At 33.7% G+C, this 11,588-nt stretch overlaps 1 long non-coding RNA gene across 1 annotated transcript; it reads left to right on the forward strand.

Annotated features, from left to right (window-relative positions):
• Positions 1-4,489: 4,489 nt before the first annotated feature.
• LOC137644042 (uncharacterized) lies at positions 4,490-11,222 on the forward strand. The gene is made up of 2 exons (XR_011045118.1): positions 4,490-5,875; positions 10,038-11,222. It is a non-coding gene; the product is annotated as an uncharacterized lncRNA (long non-coding RNA).
• The last annotated feature ends 366 nt before the right edge of the window (positions 11,223-11,588 follow it).

The raw sequence follows: 11,588 nt of genomic DNA on the forward strand, positions 1-11,588 counted from the left end.
GGTTTATCGTATTGTCGCTGACGTGCAAGCTGATTTGGTTGAAAATGTGGGAATAATATATATAAAGGTGATTAAGGCAACTGAGGTCAACCTGAAGGAAGTTAAGAGAGAAAACAACGAGAATATGGAAAACTGGAAAGGGTTATAGACACAGTAGTTAAAGGGGCATATAAAAATTATACAAATTCATTGGTAAGGTCATAAGTTATTTTTCAGGTGGATAGGGAGAAGAAAAGGAATCACTGTGATATGTGGTATGAGATTGGGAAGTTTATTAAGATAATTATTGAAGTTGCAATTGTAGATCATAGGGGAAGATCGTGTACAGAAGTACAGGACTGGGCAAAAGGTGGTCAAGAGGAAGATGAGAGAAAGAAAGAAGACTGGTAATAAATAAGAAGAACGTGAAGAAACACTTAGTAAATAAATTACTTATTCTATAAGGAATTAGATGTAGAGAAAGTTTAAATAAGCAAATAGATAACAAAATAACAGTTGCATAGGTAAAAATTATTTGGTTGAAATAGGAGTCAAGATAGTGGGAAGTTTGAGTATGGGAGGAATGTGTGATTAAGATATGTGAGCTAATAAAACAAGAACATGAAGGGGAATCTATAAAGAGAAATTTGGAGGACAATTGGGCTATGCAGAAAGACATGGAATTCTAGGAATATATGAAGAGAGTAGAATTCTAGGATAAGGTCATTAAGCAAGGAGGATAGCGGTTGTGATCTTACAAGGGTGGGGAGAGGGTGTGAAAGGTAGTGAGAGATAGGATATGGAAAACGTAAGTTTAGTATTTTAGATATAATTTTAAAAGAAAAATTATTTTTTTCCTTGTCTTTGAAGGATATAGATGAATGATACAGAGACCAGGAGTGTGATAGAATGTTAAAAAAAAAAGCCAGAAAGTGAGCGAGATAAATTATAAGGATGTACACACAGGGAAAATAAAAACACGCAGATTGAAAGATACAATCTAAAATTAATGCATGTAAGGTTTGATTGATGAAGTGAGTAATCTGAAGATTTGTTCAAATTATAAAATAAAATAAAGGCAGAGCTGAACGTCAAAAGATTGGAAGTGGCCAGCGTAAGTTTTATAAATTTGTGGAAACAACCTTTGAAGACTAAGGGAGGGAAATTAAGAAGCTGATAAATGTTGAGTTAATAGGAGTTAATGTTGAATAGATAAATGGAAGAGGTATTCGAAAACAAGGGCATCAATACCCAAAAAGTGTAAGTGTGATAGGTGCCGAGTGTTTGGACAATAAAAATTCCTCGTCACAAGTGATGAAGTATTGACCAGTTGAAGTATGAATGCGGCATTGACTGGAATGCAGTTTTTCTATGTGGATTGCACCAATAATATGAATTATCTTTATATATATATATATATATATATATATATATATATATATATATATATATATATATATATATATATATATATATATATATATATGTGTGTGTGTGTGTGTGTGTGTGTGCTATATATGGTGCTTGGCCATATTACTTTACGTTTATAGTGAACAGATATTATCTTAAGGGCGTCCAAAAATCGAAGACTGCATCTCTCCTTAGAATCTGAGCTCCAGATAGACTCAAAACACCGTGTCGATGCCAAATGAAAATGGAGAAACGTAATAGCAGTTTTCCTGTTATCCTGAAAACTATCGGCAGCTCAGATTTTCCGGAAAGATGCTGACTTTGATTTGTGAACGCCACTAAGGTATTTATTCATTATATATATATATATATATATATATATATATATATATATATATATATATATATATATATATATATATATATATATATATATATACACACATATAATATCAGTAACCTGCTACGCTTTGCGGGTTATCAGTATCGTTAAATGGAAAAGAAAGAAAAGAGAAAGCTCACGTTTCTAATATGTTCAAGGTCACAATGCGTGTGGATATACAACATTTTCTGTTGTTCCATTGTATGTTCAGATATAAAAATTGTTTGGTTTGCCGTATTTAGGACGTGTAGTATATAATTGTCCATGTGAGAAGCAATCCGTGTCTAGATCTAAACGGCACAATTCTAAAAATTGGCCTTGAGCCTTTTTGATGGTGCTTGCAAACGCCAATCGAATTGGGAATTGCAATCTTTTAAATTGGAATGGCTTATACGTTGGAATCACAGTAGTGCAAGGAATGAGAACATCTTCACCTTTGAAAGATCCTGTCAAGATGGTTGATTCTAGGACGTTGCTCTTTTTTTATTTTTTTTTCAATTGCAAGCCGCGTGTCATTACTATGCTAAGACGTGTTGATATTTCACAACATGATAGTGGGCATACCGATTTTCATTTGCAGTACATGCAATGGCATCCCTGGCAGATCGAGTGAATTAAAAATTCTTATGGATAATTAACCGCTTCATCTTCTTCCACAACAGTGCCAAGGGACTTGTATGTGAGTGTCTCGCTTTAAATGATTAACTGAATGATAATGTTAAGTTCATAGGCGTCTTTGTTCTTTGCCCCAAGTATAGCTCGTTCACTCAGCCAATCTTATAAGTGGGTTTAATTTTGGGAAATACCTCTCCAACCAATTGTTCTTTTGACATCACTAAATTGCAGAAGTTATGAGGTTATGAAATTCGTTTGATTTTGAACAAAGGAACATTTACATTTTTATTTATATAGATTATTTTGTAAAGGTAAAATACTCTACGGTATCTGACTGTTCGATTTCATTTGGAGAGAGAATCTGGCCATGGAAGGCTAGCAATCAGTAATAGGTGTATGAAAACACGCACGTATTCGAATGCAACGTTGAGTCAAAATTTCAATGCAGTCGGTGAAGAAGTTTCAGAGATTTAAGATTGTTAAAAAGGAGCTTTTGCATTTATATATGTATATATATATATATATATATATATATATATATATATATATATATATATATATATATATATATATATATATATATATATTGTATATATGTGTAGATATATATACATATATATCTACACATATATGTATATATATATATATATATATATATATATATATATATATATATATATATATATATATATATATGTGTGTGTGTGTGTGTGTGTGTGTGTGTGCGCGTGCAGAGAGAGAAAGAGATAGAGACTGTGTGTGTGGGCACACTCGCACAATTCCACATAAATCTTTTGTGATCCTGCTATTTGGCCTTCAGCGAAGGTGGTTTGAATTGCTGTGATGATCATGTTTTGATCGAATCTTCGTTATACATTTCCTCGTCTATTGATATTACCCTTTCCGTCTTTCCATGAAAGAATGCTTTTATCACTTACATTCTCTATTTGTTTCTGCGAAATATATCAAGGGTTTTCCCTGAAGAGTTTTGTAACAGCTGGCCATAAACGCGCTGTTTATTTAATGCAATCCTCCATTCGAAGTGAAATAGTTTCAACTTGGACTTATGAAGCAATCTTTCAGCTGAGTAATGACGGACTTACAATCGCTTTCGTTCCTGGAATCTCATATTCTCTTCATAGCAGGACATTTAAAAGGGGACTCGTACAAATTGTCTGGCTCCTTTTTGTTCTTCGAAGATGGACGTCGAGTTGATCCTAACAAAAGCTCGCATAAAAGTTTTCTGAAAAGAGCCAGATGTTTTATGCAAAGGATCTGTGTTCCCTCCATCAAATTTAAGCTTTTTTAGGTAACCCTGAATGAGAAGAATTGGAACGTTTATTTTCTTAAGCGGACGTTTTCCTGACAAATGAAGTTGATTTGAAATGCTAAAGCGTTTTTTCTAATAATATTTGAGACAATGGTTCACAACTATTCGTTATTATCAAGTTCAGAAATATTTATGCTTTATAATTCTACAGGGACAACGGTAAGTTTGTAAATTATAATGAACGTGTACTAAAATTTTGAATATTATAATCTGCACAAATATCAATTCGTAGTGTTCACCACACTACTGGCTATTTTCCTCCACTTCCAAGATAAGTGTGTCACTAAATTATTTATCATGCATTTTTAATTGTTTATCGTGCAATTTTATTTCTATCTAACTCTCATATTTTCGTCACTATGATGAATTTGTGAATAGTTTACAAGTATTAATTGATATGTGTTACATTTATAGATTATTTCATAAAGGATATATCAATACTTATCTACCAGCTCAGGTAGGAAGGGATTTTGAAATAAGGTAACTGGTGTTAATACAATGTATAAAATGCTGAATTGTTGATTTAATGTAATCTTCAGTATAGATGTTCTTCATATGTTAAGTACAGAAATATATTACCCGTTTTGACTGTCTTCTGTTGAGACTTGATAAGTAAGAATAACTTAGTATTCATAAATAACGCCCCTCCCCCCTCAATATCCAAAAAAAGACTGTCTCTTGTTTTTTAAAAGCATTAATCATTCCATTATTAACCAATGTTATGATAACCTGGATGTCTTAGCATTCCTTTTTCTTTGATTTGTGTTTCAGTGTGACCCCTACGAGGACTTCTGACCCACTTTTCCCACAAAGAGTCTCTCCTGTCCTGACCTTCGTTTTTCCTCTTTCCTGGATATGGTTTTCTCTTTCTTTGGATTTATCCTCCTCTCCCAGATCTTACTCTCTCCCCTTATTATTACCCATTGTTCCTAGCTTGCTCTTGTACGTTATTGTCTTCATTATATGTTTCTAATTTTTACGAGTACCGTTTAAGTCATTGGCTTTTATTTGTCTTTCCTTGTCTAACTTTTTTCTATAACTTTACTTTCTTCCGAGCGTTTTTGCCAACTTGTGCTTTGTATTTTTGCTTTTCACCTATGCGTTCTATGTGATCGTATCTAACTGCTTTGCAATTGTTTCTGTCTTTTTTTCTAAGTGTTCCGTAAGTCAAGTTGTGCTTGCAAACATCCCACTAACCCCCATCCACTCGCTATCCCACCATCACATCCCTAAAGTTCTTGGGAACAAGATGGTGTCCTCGTTCTAGTATTGTCTTGTTTGTCTCTTTTTTTTCGTCAATCGATTTTCCTGCTTAATCTTCTTTCTTTAAGTCCGTTGTCCCAATCAATATGTTTGTCCTTGCCAATCTTTTAAGTTGAATTTTAGATGAACATAATTCGTTATGGATAGTAATTGATTTTTTCCCTCTCAAAACGTTACCCATTAAGCTGTCAGTACCTTGGAAATGCCCTTAAACACCCTTAGATTCCCAGAGCATTATGCTCACTTGCTCATTGTATCCCCCCCTCAGTAATACCTCCGTAATCCCACCCTCAGTGATGACTCCCTATTTCTCATCTTCATGTGAACACAAAAATAAATATTTGTGTTGTATCAGCTGTGCGTTCTGTAGGGAATACAGTTGTTACTTTTTAGTTTAGAACAGGAAAACTTAAAGTGACTTTCCCCAAGACCTTGACAAAAGATAACGAAAAGAAGATATAAAGTCATATTTTTTTCAGAATCAGGACAAAAATAAAGATGATGTCACGCAATATTTACTTCGAGCTAAGACACAATGTGGCGTCCCTTGTTTAATCTTGTGTTTTTTATTATGACTCTTCTTCTTCTTCTTCTGTTCTTTCGCGTTAATTCTGGCTCTGTGGTCCCTCTGCTCCTACCCCCAAAAAACTTGCACTCACGAAGGCGCCTTTCCCAACGCCCCGCATCTTTTCGGTGGCGTCTTCCGCTTCGCCTTTGATGGCCTCAACCTTAGCCTCAACTCCCTGGTGACTAAGATCTACCCAGGGGCTTCTTCTACTTCTTCTACCTCTACTTCTACTCCCGGTTGACTACACCTTTAACTCCTTCCCGTTACAAAAATATACCCGGTGTCTTCCTTTTGCTGGGGAGGACACCTGTCTAAAGAGCGTCGTCCGGTATGTCTTCTTTTTCCCGAGAATGAGAGCTCGACCCTCGCTTGCCTTTTGCATGAATAAAAATTTTTTTTTTGTCTTGCCCTTAGCATTTGCATGATTATTCTTGCTTTTCTTTTTATTTAATAGTTCTTAGGTTTTACATGTCAACTTGTCAAAGGCAGTACCAATATACTGTATATATATATATATATATATATATATATATATATATATATATATATATATATATATATATATATATATATATATATATATATATATATATATATATATATATATATATATATATACAGTATGATTGCCTGAAAACGAATATATTTTTTTCTCATTTTGCATGTTCCATATTAATTCAATTTTAAAATGGAATTCTAAAACATTATTCTCAGATATTGAAGCAGGCATCTTTGAGGCTACCCCCCCCCCAAAAAAAAAAAAAAAAACGGAAAAAAACGAATACTTCTAGCCTACGGAAACGACCCCGCATGTTAGATCATCATCATCCAAAAAAAAAGAAAAAAAAAAGGAATTAGAATCTATTCTGCATTCACTTTGTTAGGGAATGCTGTTTAAGAATACCAGAATACGTTTGTTCTACCTGCCGGAGAAAATACCGTTCTCTTAAGACCGGATGCGCAGTCTTTTTTTTTTTTTTTTTTTTTTTTTTTTTTAAGTTGCCTGATGCTCCACGTATTGCATGTTGAGTGTACTTTGGAATGCATGCAATCTTGAGTTGGCTGATACTGCGCATGCGTGTGTGTTATTGTGTACGTGATGGGTTGTTCCTTCTTGTTTATTAATGTCTTAGAAGTAAGTGGTTGTTTAATGTGGTATGCCTTTGGGCTGTAGCCGGAGTTGCAAGCATGCTCTTTATTTTGTACTATACATTATGCAATGCAAGGTGCATGAGGAAATAATGATAAAGGAATTATTTCGTTTAAATCATTTGCAGTTCATTCTTATTTCTCACATTCTGCAGTCCATGATTCAGTAGCAGGCAGTACATATGTAGAGATTTCCAACAAATTACTTGATTCCTTTAGTTATATTATTATTATTATTATTATTATTATTATTATTATTATTATTATTATTATTATAATGATGATGATGATGATGATTATTATTATTGTTATTATAATTACTATTATTATTAGTTATTATTTTTTATAGTAATAGTGCTTTCTGGTTCACTACAGTCTTTTGCCGTATACCACCCACGCTGGTTTTCCTTTTCATTTGTTTGTCTACCAAAGTGGTTCCCATTGCAGTTAGTAAGTAGACCCGCGTCGACCATTTACCCCCATATACTATTTTCTCATCAAGGTGATGGGAGAAACCCCATAAATCCAACGAACTTCGTAGCAAGGGGAAGCCAAACGATAATAAAGCTGACCTCGTAAAAAAAGCAAAATGACAGAATGCTGCAGAGCTACCTTTCCAAGAGGGATAGAAGTGACTATTTCATTACGTCTTTAAATCGCAAATTACTGTAATTCACGTATAAGATGATTTGAGCGGTAAGCTGGGCGGTTACCGTTGCGTCAAGGGTAAGCGGTGCCTTTGTTATGAAGAGATTGGGAAGGTGGGTCTCTCGTGAAAAAATTAGGCTGTCACATTCATCCCAGGAGGCTCTCAAGAGTTGGGTTTTTTTATGCGAGAGATTCATGGTTATCTCACTTTGGAGACTCGTAACTTCCGTATATTTTAAACTCAGTTCGGTGTGTTAATTTGATGTTTAATTCAGTTGGGCCGTATGTGTAGTTTCTGGTTGGAAGCACAATGAAAAATTAATATGAAATTATATGCGTCGTATATAATAAGATTTTAAACATAAATCGGTAAAAGTAACACACGCACACGCCCCTCTCTTATGTGTAACGCACACGCCCCTCTCCTTCACACACATTATGTGTATATATATATATATATATATATATATATATATATATATATATATATATATACACTGTATATATGCGTGTATGTGTATGTAAATATATGTATTTTTCCACAAGCATTTAGGGATAAGGCTTTTAGTACCACACCCAATCCCATGTGATGACCAGAATCATCATCGATCAACTTCACTTTGGCAAACTATGCCAAATTTTTCGGAGAAAAAGTATGCTATGTAATTAATTTACTTTTACCAGTAAGAATAGAAGTAAATTTATCATTTATTTTCATCTTTATTCACTAATATGCTTATCTTTTTGTTATGGCAAACATTTCGTCACGGATTGGTATAGAATTTGATGAAAAGAAAGATATGTTGTCGAAGATCATGGTCATAAAGATTTAACATTCCCCTATGAAATTCCAGACCGTTGTTCAATATCATTTGTACGATGTTCTTTTCCATACGAGTAAGGAAACAAGGTTGGAAAACCATTTAAAAAATATATATATAAATATTATCTTGTGCTCTCGAATATTATATATAACTGATCCACTGCACTGTCGCTTCAAATCTGAATTTCAGGGACTGGAATATATATCCAGTATAGCTATTGCATGACATATTGTTGATATGCATGATAGGAGATGTATAGTGAATGCGATATCCAAATTATAACCTGTTCCATATTTGGCATGGCCTTCTTTAGATGTCTTTGACTTAAGATAATTCCATAATGTAACATAGTGATTGATTTATATAACGATTGTAATTTTAGCTTTGTTCAAGATTAAGTTACACTAATCTCTACCATTATACCAAATGTTTTCCAATTGACTTGCTTTTTTCTTTCTTCCTTGACCATTCTAACAGACTTTGAATTTGTAATAATTTATATTTTTTATGTTACACGAGATCTCTGCAAAATGACGTAAGTTTTCTGTAATTGATATAACCAATGACGTTGTTAAGTTTAATGAAAAAGAGGATTTGGGAATTTTGAAATTATTTATATATTAGCTTCATCCGTTTACTTTGAAACAATTATATAATTTAGGATTCAAATGCATACATACAAACAGGCTAATACACACGCACTCACACATATATGTATATATATATTGATATATATATATATATATATATATATATATATATATATATATATATATATATATATATATATATATTACTTATTGGAACCCATTATGGCCTCAGGAAGCAATGTTAGTGATTAAACGTTTTGCTAAACAAAAAAAAGCCACTTTCATGGTTGGTGGAAAGAGTATGAATATTTTCAATAAACCCCTGCCAATCTGATATATGCTTTCTGAGAGGAAAACCCAATCAAAATACTAATCACTTATCGTGTCAATTTTCATTCATCCCCTTCTTGGAATCACATGATTTTGATAAAGATTAATCATCCGATCATGAATTAGAATTGGCGGAACCGGACTTGGGTGGTGGTCTATCCAATGGTGCATTAAATCAATTAGTTTGTTATTAGATGTCATTTAAACCTAAGCGTAATTTCATTTCCATAATAGACCATGTGACCCTAGGCCAGAGGAAGACTTAATTATAGATAGCCAATAATTCCTCACCCTTTATGTAAAACTGATAATTTATGATAATTAGGTTATTGACAAACATATTTCTCTACCAACTACACCTGCTACATTTTACATTTTAATAGCCTGATTGGGGATACTATAAGGGTTCCAAGTTCGATTTAATCTTCACCTGGTCCAAGTGTTGTTTAATTCTCATTATCCATATATATATATATATATATATATATATATATATATATATATATATATATATATATATATATATATATATATATATTTTATATATATATATATATATATATATATATATATATATATATATATATATATATATATATATATATATATATATATATATGAATTCAAAGAGAATCATTACTTGCACTCTCTTCCACAACGTCTCTTTCCTCTACTATCCCCACAATGTCATTACCACCATTCCCCATCAATTCCATACTCCTTCAATCGCATCTTTCTTAAAGAGCATGTTTCACTAGTCTTGCAATAATATGTCATTTGACTGAGAAAGACCCGCAAAGGAGTGTAGTCAATCGTTTGATTGTCTTTAGAGCATTCTTTTAAGCTTTTCCTATTCCAGTTACATTCGTTTTTAAGGGTTATTCATTAGTTTATGACTCATTAATATGTTTATTTTCGAAGAGTCTGACCTTACGTCTTCCTTCGGCAGATCATCGTTACGCCTGTCGTGTCCACCCTCAACACCTCCTTCATCAAAACTGCAGGCAGCCGCCCTTACCCGCCGTCGCCCTTCTCGCCGGTGGCTCCCGCCCTGGCTACCGCCTTGGTCGCTGCTACGACGCCTTCCACTTCTGCGTAGTCCTAAGCTGGAGCTTAAGCTCAAGATAAAAACCTCCATGATTTACCCAATGTCTATTTTTATCATAGATTTCCTTTGAAAAAGAAAATATTTTCCAGAACAGTGTTCTTTCATTTTCTGTTTTCATGTAGCCGAAAACGGGAAATTTCCAAAATTGGGTCATAAGTATTTACATGATTAAAAGTATGCTTAATACTAGTAAGCATGACAATACTGCTACAAATTTGAATCATTTTGATATTCCATCTGGTGCTTACATCCGCAAGGCTAGCTTCACACGAGCGGATGTTTTTCGCACGGAAATATAACCGCTCGTTAGGAGGTATGTCTTCACATGAGAGGATTTTCCCCGGGCGGCTTCGTAGTTTCTCTTAGCCGCTACAGTTAGAACCGCGCGGATTAGCAGTGCATGTGGCAAGTTAATCACTGCCGCTCGGAAACTCCTCCAAGTTGGCAGTGGGTGAAGGGCCTCACTGGTTTTTAATCCGCGCGGACGAAACCGGGCGGTATCAATCCACTCGTGTGAAGCGAGCCTCAGACTTAGAACCGATTCTTTTTTGAAATAATGAAATCAATGTGCATTCCATGAAACCACGATATAAGCTAATATAATTTTTTGAATTTATGCAATGATTCTTATTCTGGCATAGAGGCCAGTGTTCAACTAAATGATAGCATGCATTCATGAATACGAAAAAAAGTGAGACCAATGTTAAAAGTCAATGCATGTCCACGTCAATTATTAGATTTATAGTTTTTATACCAAATAGTATGAACAGGATATAATTTTTATCAGTAGTTTTTATTTTTCATTTGTAAAGTTTTCTCATAAAAATTTTGCAAACGAAAATGATATACGCCTTCTGGCACTATTGCGAAAAGTCATATATTTATAAACAAAAAAATCTGGCCTATATATTTTGAATTTTTTACTAAATGACAAATTTTGAATTAGTAAATATCTACGGCTCTCTCTCTCTCTCTCTCTCTCTCTCTCTCTCTCTCTCTCTCTCTCTCTCTCTCTCTCTCTCTCTCTCTCTCTCTCTAAAACAGCCTGCAACGTAACCGTTTAATGAGGTTTTTAACTCGCTGTTGTATATTTCAATTGATTTCTTTTGTAAATTATATTATGAAATGAATATATTATGTGTATATCATCCTGCTAGCTGAGGGTAAATGTACTTTTTGTAGATATATCACTGACCACATAATAATTTTCATGTTATGGTGACCATGTTAGATTTTAGTCCTTTATAAAGAGAAAGTTTTATGAGGTCTGGTAACGGCTTCAAAGCCATTGTTGTTACTGGAACATAATAGACAACTATCCCTTTTGACACACCCATTCAACTGCCAAATAACCAGAGTGAACTTTTTCGTTTACGGGTTTCAGGTGAATCT

This window comes from Palaemon carinicauda, chromosome 7, assembly GCF_036898095.1.
Source record: "Palaemon carinicauda isolate YSFRI2023 chromosome 7, ASM3689809v2, whole genome shotgun sequence".
Lineage (NCBI taxonomy): Eukaryota > Metazoa > Arthropoda > Malacostraca > Decapoda > Palaemonidae > Palaemon > Palaemon carinicauda.